Consider the following 12,077-nt stretch of genomic DNA (forward strand, 5'->3'; position numbering starts at 1 on the left):
TCTGAAACATGTTCCCTTGATGCCTGTGACAAAAGGAGATGATGTGGGTCCAATTGGGAAAGTTAAGATGTGAAAACTGGATTTGACAGAGCAAGTACTGTTTGCTAATTTAGCAAGTAATTTACTTGCATAGGCAATGCAATGCAAATACATGTGTGCACCAAGAACCTGAAAAAAATTAATTGATATTCCTTTATTTAGAACTTAAGCACTGTTTATATGCCCATTTTAAGCTAAATCATTTTAGATCATCCATTTAAAAAAACCTGCTCAATGTAATAAAGATTTATTCCAATATTACTTTTAATATATTATTGTAACATATTTTGTATAAATAACACACATATTTTCTCCAAATTCTAGGAATCTTTTTTTCCCTGTCTCAAGGTGACTTTGAGCCTCGTCACTTTATTGCAGACTTCGGAGGTTTTCATCACCCTGTTTGCAAGTACCATTTCAGTGGTTAATCACATCAGGGACAGCTGTCTCTGGGGTGCTCTTTTTGATACTGGGATGGAAAAAGCCTTTAAAGACCATTCCTTTGGTGCTCCAAGCACAAAATCAACCACTGACATATGCCCTGCAGACAGGGGAAGCCAGTAAAATGATATCACAGCTATTAAATGGGCTCAACTATTTTTGTCTTTTTTTTTTTTTCCTATTCCAATAAATTTTTTGGAACCTACCCCACCATCATTGATTCTACCCCAAGAGAAGGAAGCAGAAAATCAGTCATTGTGAGAGTCTGAAGCATTTCACAGCAAACTGCTTTCACATCCCAGGAGAAACTGAAATATGTTCCCAAATAGAGGACTCGGAAACTTTTTCTCTAAATTGCAAGAATGTGAATTATTCCTGTTGGAGACAGAGCATGAGAGAGAAGTGAGAAGAGTAGCTGCAGTTTCTCATCGCAGCCTTATTCTTCCCTTCATCACTTATCAACATGTAAACTTTGTTTTCTCAGGAGTAATGATTTTACAACCACTAGGGACAATAGGAAATGTCAGATAAGAGACTCATTACACATCGAGTCAGCCTAGTCTGACAAGAGTGGAACAAAATTAAGGAAGAATGAGTAGAATTTTATATGGTTATGTTTTGCTTAAAAGTGGCCACTAAAGAATAATATAATGTGTTGGATTTTTATTTAAACTCTATGCTCATGGTACCTTTAAAAAAAATCTCTTTGTATCACAACAGAAGGCTGACTGAAAATAGAACTCTGCATTCAGTGCTGCCATCTCATTCTCACCTTTGAGGACAAAATTCAGATGCGAAGGAAAGTTCACATCTAAACTTTGTGTGTCCTGCTTACCTCTCTCTGCATTCCACCACACATTGGAAAAGGAGGTAGCTGGCAACACGTATGGATAGCTTTCAGCTATTGTATAATGGATTTTGACACAGGCCACAGTGGTGATGACCTGTGCCAAGTGGACACCTGTTATGAAATCTCATATGATTTTGCAAAGAGCTCATGATAAATGTTGTCAGTTCAACAGCAAAGCTCTACAGGCCGTGAATTTGTAATGGATTTCTTGGTTGTGACTATTTGTGCTGGGATATATAGATGATGAAATGAAATCCAGATGATAGCTAGATTTCTGTTTCTGTTCTGCAGTGTCACAAGTCACGCAAAGAGAATGAAAAAGGTCCTTGAACTTTGAGCTTTAAAGGACTTTACATCAATGGTAGTGACTGAGGACACTTTTTAGAGGTCATCAGTTTATGTAAATCAAAACTTTCTCGGGACTGTTAACACTGTCTGGGTTTTCTCAGTGATAATTTCCCTGCCTATACTAACCAGTATATGCAACAAGGCCCTCATCACCAAAATAAACTTTCTGCCTACCCTGAGATGAAAAGGCAAAACATGTAGTTTGCACAGAGGAAACCCAGGTGAACAAAACTGAATAAGAACTCTTTTTGTCTTTGCTTCTGTGCTTTTTCCTTCCTGAATGTCTCAGATTCAGCAGACTCGCTTTGAACGTTCAGCTGGTTGATCACTAGAGAATGTATTTTGTATGTAAGTCAGACCTACTTTCATGACAATTTCAACTGTGCTGGTGTCAAATGAACATGGGAAGCCACAGGATCTTAAATGACTGCTGGCAAGGCCTAGCAGATTCACCACTTCCCTATTTCATAGATGATAAAATGAGAAAATCTTACAAAAAAGAGAAGTAGTGTACAGCCCTACTCAACATATGAGCTAAGAAAGGGGGGGAAAATGTTGCAATGATTCCACAAATTTAAGGATCACAAATGCAAAGCTACAAGTAGATCAATATAAGAGTAAGATAACTAAAGCAAACGCAGGGAATGTTTACCACCTCAGGTACTGATTAACTGTGGTCCAGATAACTTGCTAATCAGCTTTCCACAGTCAGTTTCACTAGGACTGACACCCACTTTATTTCAGTATAAATTTTGTGTGTATGACCCAAATTAAATACCCCAAGCCCCACGGTGTGTGCAGATGTACACAAGCCATAGTGATTTCTGTCTCTTATAAGGACATGGGTTGTGTGGAGAGTATTTTCAGACTTTGGGTAGTTGACACACTGCATCTCCACTAGTAGTTCTTGTCCTGAGACCAGGATACAAAGACTGACAAGGAACCTGCTGCTGAGAAATAAACGCATGTTTACATTAATTATGTACATTTACATTTCCCTTGTCATATTGTCACAAGCTTAGTTCGAGGGACACTGCATAAGTTCAGAGGAATGGCTTGGCCAGGAAGAGCCTGTTGTGGGCTGCTACATACCCTGGGCAGTCTGAACACTATCAGGGGTAAGTCCTCCTGGGTGATATACTAATTTTATATGCAGTCTTTTTGCATTCATTGAATCCAACAGGCAAAACAATGCTTTCTGTGCCATAGTCAGCCCTTAGAGACAGAAGAAAGGCCCAGTGAGACAACAGATACATACAGAAACTGGACAAATTGCTTACTGTGACCAAAAAGAGTTCAGACATTCAGCTTCTACTCTAGACTTCTAGAGCTTCTTTCAAAGCATAAAGTCAATAATAATAACAAATACAGTAACTGAACAGATAACAGTACCTTAGCTGATAATAAATCATACAGCACCTGTCCATTCTCAACCAAATTGGATCCAGTCTTTGGTATTTCTTTAATTATTTTCTGATGTAAGTTTGGGCTCTTGAGTGGATGATAAGAAAATTATAAGAAGATTTCTTTCAGTTCTAAAGCATCTCCTATTCCAACTAGGTAACTTATTGTCGAGTCTAAGATTATTTGCTTTCAGCTATGAGTAAAATAATAAATCATTCACTGTTTTCTGGGCATGTAACTGCAAATTCCTTTGTTAAAGCTATTTGCTTGCCAGTCGCACTATTATAAATTAATTACTCAATAGCAGTTCCAAAGGTGATGCCTGGCTGAGGATTCAGACTCTCACACTGCTGAGTGAAGTCAAACACACGTGGTTACTTTCAGTCTGGCTTTAGCATATGAGCCACTCTACAAAAGGATCGTAAAACAAAGTACAAAGTGACAACCATGGATACCACTGATGTTCCTTGTGAAAAAGAGACAAGATGAAGGAATGTCTACTGTGGAGAACCAGATGGAGAGGTCCTTATAGATGCTTGGTCTCCTGATTCAGACACATCTGCTCGGGTGGATTTATTACTCTCCAGCAATGACAGGCTGAACCACAGCTCACTGGCATCAACATGGGGTCTTTCTACTAACTTCAGAGAATTCAGATTGGATGCTGAAGGTGGATACAAGTCTTCCTACTAACATCACTACGCATTAGGTAGAGAATATATTTGAAGAGCTGAGCCTAGCTGACTTCACGAGATTTAACTTACAAAAAGTATTAACTACTTTATGATATATTACTTGGTGGTGTGTTTTTATGACCTTTATTAATTTAAAATCTGAAACTTATAAGCATGTAAATGCAGTACAATAAAAGATAACATAAAAAATTCATAATATTGCTAAGATATTTCAAACAAAAGGAGAAATATGGTTCATGGGTATTATAAACATATAAATTATGATCAAAATTACTTTGATTTTGACCATTCAGGAGTGCAAGAACTTTTAAACTGAAGAGTGTTTAGAAGATTGCATAAGAAAACTTAGTCAGAGTTAGATCTCCTTAGAATTTAGCCTGGTAAAATTAATTGATAGGAGGCAGAAGCCTGTATAAACATTATTAAAGCAGAAGTTTACTATAGCTATAAAATTTCTCAGTGAGTAAGGTCCTCATATCAGTTCAAATTCCAAAAAATACAGTGTTTTCCTGATGGCATGAATTGCATATTTGTTTAGTATTGTTATGATGTAGGTTGTAGGGGATTGAACTAGGGGATATCCAGAGGTCCCTTTCAACCTTAACTATTCTATGACCCTATGAACTCCAGTGACAGCACTCATGTATTCTTGGAAATGATACAAAAATAGTTACCACTGTCCTTTTGGAAACTAGATAACTAGCAAAGCAAGAGCTCTTCAGTTTTAGGTTCATCCCACAATACTAAAACCAGTCAGAAAACAAAAATTTAAGCAGCTATGATGTTCTGCACTTCTAGTATGTTTTATATTGTGTGTTATTTACTCACTCATTTGCAAGGAAGAATGAACTGTGTCTTCTGTGTCATTAATATTTAGAAATACTGCACATGAGCTGTTGAAATATTTAAAAACATATCTTTTCTAAGTGACATTATTTTGGTGACTGGGATGGAGTTGCAGAGATTTCACTGAAAGCGTGATGTCAATGTCTCTGAAAGATGCTGAAGTGCATCTCTAAAGGTATTTATGAGCACTTGGGACTGGGATGACACTGCTAAATGCTAGCCTTGTCTTAATTTCTCCTCATATCAACCATCCAGTCATTAGGAGCAGGCAAGTTCGAGCTATCTACTTTTTCTTAGAACTAATCTGTACAAGCTGCCTGAAGAAGAACTGTCTGAGCTTTCATTTCCAAGAGTGCTCCTGTGGTGTGTTTGGAAAACACCCACTCTGTCACACTCCTGCATGCAGCAGTGGCCACAGCTCTAAAGAGAAAGCTGACCACTCTCTAGTGCATGTAACCATTTCTGAGCTTGCTGAACCTGCCTCCACACCATACAGTTTATGCATTAAGTCCATTTCATACAAGAGATGCTCTTCTATTTCTATTGACAGTTTGGCAGTGCAGTGTACTAAAATAACTTTGCAGAGGTTTTTACCTTGCCAATCCCTGTTGTCTCTCTAAGGAACAAGAATAAAATCTTCATAGCTATCATTCTCCAGCAGCTCTTTCTAACCCTTTCAAGCAACTAGACCTTCTTTGATGAAAGGGGCATAGCCTGCATTCCCCACTTAGTCATGTACACACACTCTTCACTTCATGTTACTTTGATGGTTGCTGGCCCATACAGATGCCAGAAAGCACCTGATGCTTTCAGAATATGAACAGCAAACTTCCCACCTTCCACATCACCCTCAGAGAACTGCAAGAACAGTGAATCACTGTTTGTCATCAGAGACCTTCTGGGTGCATAATGTGGAGGGAGGCTTTAGAATCAGGTAGTCTTTTCACTTTCAGATTCAGTTCCAAATGACTAGCTGAAGAGGAAATAGCTGTCAGCAGCTATGAAATGAGGAGAAAAGAGACCAAGAAACACGAGCACAATCTTGCACAAATTCCAGGAAGTGGGACATATAAGCCCTATGTGAGGTTGGACAAGGTAATGGGGTTTTGCTACAGACTGATAGCTGGTTTCCAGGTTTGATGTTCACAGGAACACAGAATGATTAGAAAGCATTTGTGCTTACAATTGAAGTCCTAGCTGCTTTTCACATCCAGCAATGAAGAATGGCAGGACTCTGACTGTTGGTAACATCCCAGTATTTCCAACAGGAATCAAGGCTTTAAGTAGGCTGGAGAATACCATCTATGAACACGAGACAGAGTAAATAGTGCATTCTGTTTCCAGAAACATACATAAGGTGAGAAATAATCAACTTAGGCCAAAGTTCACGCCTAAGCTTTACTATTGTGCATGTATTTGTTTGTCCTTATACATTATTTTTAATGTATTGTATTTTTTATAATACACATGTGAAAAAATAGGCATTTCTTGCCACTGGGTCTTAGCTCCAGTTTTCAGCTAGTGTATATCTTACACTGCAAAATACCTTGTTTTGGTAAGAAGATCTCAATATGTCTTACTGTGTTCACAGGTCTCAGCTCTCACCTTGTAAATGTATATGCTACATCTACCTTTACATTACCATTTGTATCCACAGAGTACAGTCAAGCTACAATAAAGCACATTTGCAAGTGAGGGAAGAGTTACCTTCCAGGACACTGTCTGTGACAAAGAACCAATGCAACAAACAGATTATGCAGGACAACTTTCCAGGATATTATATTCCTCAAATTTGATGCTTTTACAGTAAGTCACAAGCTAAAGATTTCCCTCAAATTTCCAGGTATTTCAACAGTCCTGCAAAGTTCAATGAGTCTCACTGCAAGCAAAGAAGATCCCTACACCCTATATTTTTCCTTAGTAACTCAGGTCTTGCCCTTTAATTATTATGAATAGGATTATCGAGTAGAAAGCAAACATACCTGGGCTTTGCATAACAAATGCAAAGGTATGGCTGTTGCTGCCTGTATTTTCCAGTCTATGGCCAAATCCTGCCCACTTCACATATAGTCATGGCTATACCTATGCTGTATTGTGATTGTAAGGTAGGGACCAAATCCTTGATGTGACAAGGGTAAAAGGGGAGGAGGAGCAAAGACAGAAATGTGGGAGCATGCCTTTGAAAGCATTTTCCTATTGCAGAAGACCACATTACAAAGGCTTATTCTCTCTCCCCCTACAATTCCCAGCCAGGTACCTGGGTCCTTCTTAGCACCCCAGATTTTTGTGCATTGAGTATAACTGCCTTGCTGTGACACCATGGCAGGCTGTCTCTCATCAGCCCCTGCTGTGATACTCCTAACGCTTTCACTCCAGGGAGTGCTTCCCTGCTTGATGCTGCTAGCAGATTAAAGCTGTTCTAATTTCCCATCCTAAGCCAAATAGATGCATAAGCAAGCTGTTGGATTGTTTCGCTACGAGCAGCCTGCTTCCCGCTCCCCCCACCTCAGCACTCGTAATGGTGGACATTTGCAAGTAAAATGTGGGGTGGAGGCCAGAGGTGAGGTTAAGACACACGATAGACAAGGAAGAGTTCCAGGAATATTTTTCTGCCAAACCCTATTTTTCAAGCTACTCTCCTGACTTCTATCTCTGTGTTAGTGTCAGGAGATGACTTGAAAATTAGGGAGTCTTTTTCTAGGATCAGAAAAGTCATCAAGATTCATTGGATCAGAAGAGTCTTTAAGATCCAATGTTTTTCAGAAATAGGCTGAATGAGCTTGGTAAAGATTAGATGCCAGTCCAAAAATACAGTGCAATACAATTTATTTTTATATGCCATCCTTCACACAAAGTACCACAAAACACTTTAGAGAGATGGAGAGATAATGCTTTACAGAGTTAGGTACAGCAACTCCCAGACAGGCAGAAAAGGAAAATGACATATGGAAATAGAGCAGAGTAAAAGGGAAAGATGAAATTTAGAAGCAGTAAAGATGCAAGTAAGTATCCTCATGGATGAGTCCCTGCGAAAGGACTGCAGAAGAATTCAGTGACAGAGGAGGAGAATGAAAAGTGGAAATAAGTGTCGAAAAGTAGGCTAGAAAACATGGAACAAAACTAGGAATGCTTTCACTCTGCAACATCTGGTAAGAGAAAGCAATACAGAGGGGTACGTGGCTGTCATTATAGCAGCTAAACAATTTTTTAAATAATCCAATGTTACTGATATACCTACTCATTTTGGCTGCCCATATGAATTAGGCCCAGAAAGAGTTTCACACACACAGAGATCTCCTCTTGCCGTCAAAATCAGTCCATCTGTGGTATGAGGATTTTATGATGCCTGAACACTTCAGGGGCATTACAGTCATTTCAGGGAAGCTGCTAACCAAATTGCATGGAGATGGCTTTGTCTGGGACAGCAGGCAGAAATACTTGCAGGCACACAAACATGCATGCACACACATGCACAAACTTTACATAAGAATCCCTTTAAAAATACATTATCAGGTTAAATTTTAAATTGTGCTTGATGATTCTGAAGTAAATTGAAAGCCTTCAGGCTATTTATTTGTTGCAGGGGAGAGAGAAGCAGGAGCTTTGTGTATGGAACGATTCCCTTTCCCAGAGGATCTCTGTAGCCGGCTGGAAGATGAAAAGACTCAGGCTGCAGATGAGTCAGAAATGGGGAAAGGAAAATTTTCAAAAATAGGATAAAAAATACGCTTAATCTATTTTGTGTTGCTGTGATTTTGTCACTGCTGGCCTTGGCGGGCTTTTCTGGCTGTAAGAGAGTTGATTATTGTTCGTGAGAGCTCAGGGATGGCATTGCAGCGTGCACGCAGCACAGCCTGCAGCGCCTGGATAGCAGAGGCAGTGGGCAGTGGGTTATCACATCCCTTGCATCATTCCAGCCTTGCTGCAGTCATATGTCATTATGCATCCTTAGTCCAAAGACATGAAGCTGGAGAAGTCGCCAATGCTGCTGCTGTTATAGAACATCCCAGCAGCCAGACCCTGGTGAAAGGTAGTGAGATAGTTCTGTTACAAACCTCAGCTTTTTTTTTTTGTTTTCGTACTTCACCTAGCAGTGAACTGCAGCATACAGAGTATCAGTGTGAAAATCTGGGCTCTAACTGTTATGTACCTGAATAAAGCCACTGATTCCAGTTCCCATGTCTCTGGCTAGATTATGCCACTTTGGCTCATGTCTTTCAATCTTTTAGGCTTATGCCTGGTATAGTTCTGAGAGAAATATGTCTACCCCAGTGTTTTCTCTTGGTGAGTTTTCTCTTCATCACAAACCTGCTCTTTGATGATATACCTGCCTTAGTCTTGTCAGTGTACATCCAGAACCGTTCCCCCAATTTACCGAAGAAACTTCAGCTATTACCACAGCACCACAGTTTCTCTCTGTGTCTTTTTCTTTCTCCATCATAACTTGTAGCCAAGACGGTTAAGTTGAAAAACATGTGAAAAGGAGAGATGATTTTTTGGTGCAAGAGGATGCTGGTTTTAGGCTCTAGCCCAGTAAAGACTACATGGAATACTACACACATTATATCCAGAGTATATGGGATGATCACCAGTGCAAGTTCATGAGACAGTCACTAACAGATATATACTGTTATAGTAAAGTCATATATTAAAAAGGCAACTTTGGAGTCATGAGTGAGAATCTGTCTGAGAATTGTTCATGTGCCTTTCAACAAAGTTGTGATTTGTTTTATTAGCTTTATATTCCATTTGTTTGTCACAGTCTCCTGAGGGATCGAATGTTGCCCTGCTTCCACAGACGAGCAATTGTGCTCTTCCTACAGACAACTCTCTTGGAAAACTCATGCCGAGAAAGAAGTAAGGCCATGCTTCTTCCCTGTCTCCTTCCCCAGGACTTGCAGAAGTAGTGGCAGGAGACTCGACTGGTCTTATTGATACAAACTGATCTTGTATGATGTGCTCTAGGATGACTCGGCTTTTTCAGGATGTTTGGACCACTTGGCACTGTGGTACCTTCAACCTTGCCCATCCTGTGATCCTCTGATCTGAACCTAGCTTCTGCAAGCTGGATGCCAGGCACAGAAAGAGAATTTTTGGACTTGACATATCACTCCAGTGCATCGCAGTCCCACGTTCCTGTGTGGCACGCTGCTTCTGGGAAAAGGCTTTAGACAGAAAACTTTCTAACTTTCTAGCATGAATTATGGCTAGTGACCCTCATCCCAAGTCACATCCAGGCCTGTTGTTACAGCACACAGAGCAAGAACAAGAGGGTAGAATTTGTCAAAGGGTTACATTAAAGTTCACTCAAATAGGATGAAAATCCAAATTCCACTGCCAGGGAAGATCATACTGTAAAGTACAGAAAACCAAATAACTATCTGCCTCTCACAACCCCTCTGTGTGGCCCACCAGATGTTCAACACAAGCTCCCAAAGCACAGCATGAAGAAAAAGCAGTGTTCACCTGAGAGATGCAAAGCAGAAGTGCACATACTTTCAGACAATGAGAGGAAACCGTTTGCACATCTCCTCTCCTGTACAAGTAGGCTAAGGGCTCAGGATGTTGACCACTCCTTCCAGTAAGGAGGGCCTCAAACTCTACAAAAGGTCAGCTATGAGTTTCAAGACTGAGCACCCTAATCAACAGAAATGTCCCTTTAAGTGCCATGTCCTGTAACATTTTTCTCTGCTGAAGCTTAGAAAGATCCTGACTCACCTGCTGGCTTTATTGTCCCATTTATAAACACCCTGCTGGAAATTTCCCATGTCAGGGGGATTCTGCTAAGGCTAGGGTGCATACTAGAACAAGGTTACATAATATTGACCCTTCCGTGTCATCTAAGACTTGAGCCAGGTTGAGACAATGTTAGAATCTGGCCATAAAAAAATAACCAAAATACAAACAGAAAGTTGCTACAATAAAGCTATAAAAAAAGATTACAGAAAGAAATACTGAGATGTGGGGTGGCAGAGGGGTAGAGGGAGACAAAGAGCTTTAGGGTGCTGTGAAGCCCAGTATGGATATGCTACATTAATTCAGAGGAGTTTTCTGCAGGAAGATGACAACGGACTAAAGAGTAGTCACCGACGTTACACCAGCAATGGCTTTGGCTCTGTGAATCCCATAGGATTGGACCCTGTGACAATTCGCTTCTTACTCTGTGGGCTTCCAGATTGGTGTGCTAAGTGAAATAAGGTGCAGCATTCTTTTAAAGATAAAAGGACTTGTTCAAATTTTACATAATCGTAGAATTATTCTTTGCAGTGGATTTACATAGACATTGTCAGTGGGGAATTCTCTCAGCAGCTTCAATTACTGTATTTTCGTGTGCATTGTCTGATAGGAGATGTGCTGGATCTCAAATACCTGCTTACCTGATTAATGTGGATTATTCATCCCATTGTAATTACCTGTGAATTTCAGGGTAGCAAACATGTGAGAAGAATTTGTATAAAAGCTGCAGGATTGTTGAAAGGCACATATTTCCCAAGAATCCCTCTATGCAGGCTGACACATTTCATTCCTTATGGTGATACTCTCTGCGTTACAGCATTTGACTTGATGTAAATGTGATAGTGCTAAGTAATACTGACATGCAGCAGTGAAATGCACTGAAGAACCACTAGAAAACACCTGGCTATTGAATGATTTCAAAGACTGAAAGCTTTTCATCATCAATTTCGCTTTCAACAAAACTGCCCTTAGATGTCTGTTGTCTTTTAATTTTTCTCCCTAATTAAAAACATACCATTTTAGCTGGTCCTTCTTGTGAAGTAGGTATCCTGAATTCCCCAGGAGCACAAATGTGTGGTAACAAACACAGCCTTAGCATGAGACACCATTTTGACAACTAGGTCAGGCTGGCACCTGATTCTACCCAGCCTGTGAATAGGTTTTAAGGTAGTTGAGCTGATTGGGTGGGAATTTGTCTTAATGGAACAGAAGCTCCTAAACTACTCAGGACTCATCTCTGTAGGCAGGGTAGGCAGATCTGAACTCCACTGTTCACACCATAGGCCGGATGCAAATGTGCTTTGTGTTTTTGGAGTTCATGCAGGTACCTCCCTCTGTTCCTGTGCATGACGAGCACTTCCTTGAAATGCTCAGACTTCATTTTTATGGACTAGGCTAGTAAGGCTGCCAGAGGAAACAGCCCTGTGTTAGGGCTCCTTGCAAACTATCTGACTTGTCTACAGACACAAGGCTTCCTGAAAACAATTTTTTGCCTTTTATTTTTAATGGCCAAAATAATTCTGCAGTTAGGATTGCTACTAAAAATAGAGAAGACGACGCAAACATGACCGCACCGTGGATGGAGCTCACAAAGACAGACTCTGATATTGGCTAAATACAGCTGATGGGGTTGGAAATATTCTCCTGAATGATATTTACTGACCTTGCAAATTTCACCAATGTCATTCCACAGCTTCAGGTCAAAACTGACTGAAGTG

General features: G+C 40.1%; 1 long non-coding RNA gene across 1 annotated transcript in view; it reads left to right on the forward strand.

Moving 5' to 3' along the window:
• The window catches only part of LOC148225374 (uncharacterized), a 30,270-nt gene that overhangs the window by 1,136 nt on the left and 17,057 nt on the right, over positions 1 to 12,077 (forward strand). The gene's annotated exons all lie outside the window — the stretch shown is intronic.

This window comes from Sturnus vulgaris, chromosome 1 (assembly GCF_052056855.1).
Source record: "Sturnus vulgaris isolate bStuVul1 chromosome 1, bStuVul1.hap1, whole genome shotgun sequence".
Lineage (NCBI taxonomy): Eukaryota > Metazoa > Chordata > Aves > Passeriformes > Sturnidae > Sturnus > Sturnus vulgaris.